This window comes from Macrotis lagotis, chromosome 1, assembly GCF_037893015.1.
Source record: "Macrotis lagotis isolate mMagLag1 chromosome 1, bilby.v1.9.chrom.fasta, whole genome shotgun sequence".
In the NCBI taxonomy this organism is placed as follows: domain Eukaryota; kingdom Metazoa; phylum Chordata; class Mammalia; order Peramelemorphia; family Peramelidae; genus Macrotis; species Macrotis lagotis.
Window position 1 is genome coordinate 886,302,038 of NC_133658.1, and position 2,906 is coordinate 886,304,943.

Here is a 2,906-nt window from a genome sequence, read left to right on the forward strand (position 1 = left end):
TTTGTGCAGTTTCCAATGCCTGCGCTCTGGAAATGTGTTTCTTGTTTCCTCCCTTTATTCATTTTCATTTTCATTTCCTAGAAATGCATTTTCCAAAAAATATGACTAGAATGGGCTTGGCAAAAGTGAAGGGAAACCAGCTGTGACCTCCCTTAAAATATACTGAGGAAATATTTGTGCAAAATGAAAGGAATATAGACATGTAAATAGTGGAAGAATTAATTTCAAATGGATTTGTCTTTCTAAGAAATACATAGGTCTAACTCAGGCTCAGATAACTAGAGAAAAGTTCAATATAGAATACAATAATGGATATCAAGTGGTGGTAGAATGTGTAATGGTAAATCACCATTTTTTTTTTCTAAGAGCAGAGCCCATTTATTCTTTAAAACTTTGTAAACCTTTCACACAGTTGTCAACCACTAATTGTGTGTTGGTTTGCAGGATAGTCAATAGAAAAATCCACTGGGCAGAATACAAGAGCACCCATCCCTTGCAGGAATTCCTTAGAGACTTTTCATGTTTTCATTTCCTTCTTCCTATAGACTATACTAATATGCTCTGAAACAGACATGGTGCCCAGAGCCTCCTAATAACTTTGGAATTCAGTGCTAGAAGGGAGAGAGAAAAGTTTTGTGAAGTATTTCAGTAGAAGAAACTAGGAAGAGGATGGTTTACTAAGGGGTACCATAGTTCTTTTAGTTAAGACCTTTCCATGGCACCAGGAGGGTTTCAATCTCATCTGATCCAGGAAATCCTCCCCCTATCATCCCTATTCCCATAAATCCATGACTGAGAACTACTTGATCTTTGCTATTTTTAAAGTAAACGTGTCACAGGTTTTTAAAAAAAGTCATCTTTAAGAAGAATAACAGATAGCATTTACATAAAGCATTTTAGGGATCTTCTTTGATCCTCACAACAATCCCAAAAGGTAAGTGCTATAATGATTCCCATTTAACAGTGGAGGAAACTGAGGCAGGAGAAGTAAGGTGACTTCACACAGCTAGTAAATGTCTGAGGCTGGATCTGAACTCAGGTTTTCCTGACTCTAGGTCTAGTGAGTCTTCTGCTGCCTCTTTATTCATCAAAAACATTTTACATATATTCACACGCATACACACATACACAATAACTTAGGAATCAAGGTGTCCCAATGTGACCATGAGGCATGAAGTCATTAAAGGACATGGCAAAGTAGTTTTTGTGATCCAGGGTATGATCCGACATGAATTTAACTAAGTTTCCCTTTTGGAGGGGGGATGAAGGAGGGAAGGAGAAGGGGTAGAGGGAGAGGGCAGAGTAAGGGGAAGAACAAGCTTTATCTCACTGTTGCTTGCAGGCTTCTTTCTTGTCTTTGGTTTTCTGGCGTCCTGATTGGCGTTTGGTTGGTGAAATAAAGGCTGCTTCGGGGCTTTCTTCATTGTACTCGAAGAGACCCTCCACTGGGACTGTATGAGCAAGAGCTAAGAGTAGAAAAGGAAAATAATAAATGTAAAAGAATTAGTCAATGACCAAGACTATGTTCCTATGCATCTCTCATGTAAAGGGTGACTGACAAAATGTGGAGTATTTTTTAAATTGCCTTTTGTTTATAGTGGATAAAAAGTCAGCCTTGGAGTTAGAAAGTCAATAAGCATTTATTAAGTGCCTAAAATGTTTAGTATGCTAAGCACCATAGATGCAAAGAAAGGAAAAAACCACCAAAAAAATGAAACTCAAGGAGCTCACAGTCTAATGGGGGGAGATAATAACAGTAATAATGATGATGATGATGATGATTGTAATATTAGCCAACATGTATATGCTGGTGCAGTGGATAGAATCTGGAAGACTCATTTCTCTTGGGTTCAAATCCAGTCTCAGACATTTAATAGCTCTGTGACTCTGGGCAAATCACTTTAGACTGTTTGCCTCAGTTCCCCATCTATAAAATAAACTGCAGAAGGAAATGTCAAACCACTCCAGTATTCTTGCCAAGAATACTCCAAGGGGCAACTAGGTGACACAGTGAATAGAGCACTGACTCTGGAATTAAGAGGACCTGAGTTCAAATCTTGGCTCAGACACTTAATAATTACCTAGCTGTGAGACCTTGGACAAGTCACTTAACCCCACTGCCTTGCCAAAAAAAAAAAGGAAAAGAATACTCTGAATGGGTCCTGAAGAGTTAGACACAATTGAAATGACTAAACAACAACATGAAGGAATGTGATAATAACTAACGCATTAAAAATTAGAAGTCCAGATGTACAGAGTAGAAAAAAATTCAGTTCAACAACCACTTTAATTAAGTGATCGTTAAAGTCATGTTTATCCTTGGAGAAAACATTTTACAAAGATAAGATGAAAAATAATCCTTGTCCTTAAAGAGTTTACATACTACTGCAGAGACATAGACTGTAAATAGTTAAAAGTATATGCTTAGTTAAGGAGGGGGAAAAGTACTGACAACTAAGGAACTGGAAGCCGTCTTCCAAGATAGGAAGTAGTATGTGAGTTGACTCATGAAGAAACCTAGAGATTTTTAGAAGCAGGGGTGAGAAGAGCAAGTATTCCAGGCATGGGGGACCTCCTGGGAAAAGCCTGGAGGGGGTAGTAATTTCCTCTACTGTGTGTTTTTAATCATCACACATACTGATTATCCTTCAGGAGAGCTATACTATTGGTCTTTCTTACATGGTGTCTCTAATGGGCCAGTTTGGCTGAAACGAAGAGTATGCAAAGGGAAATTATGACTCAAAAGACTGGAAAGTTATCCTGGGGTTAGGTTGTGACAGGCTTGAAATGGCTCCTAGTTAGGGCTTTACAAGATGAAGAAGGTCACCAAATGGTACAGGATGCCCAATCACTGAAGGTTTCTTGGCACAAATGCAATGGAAGGGACCTAAGCACTGAGGTGGTTG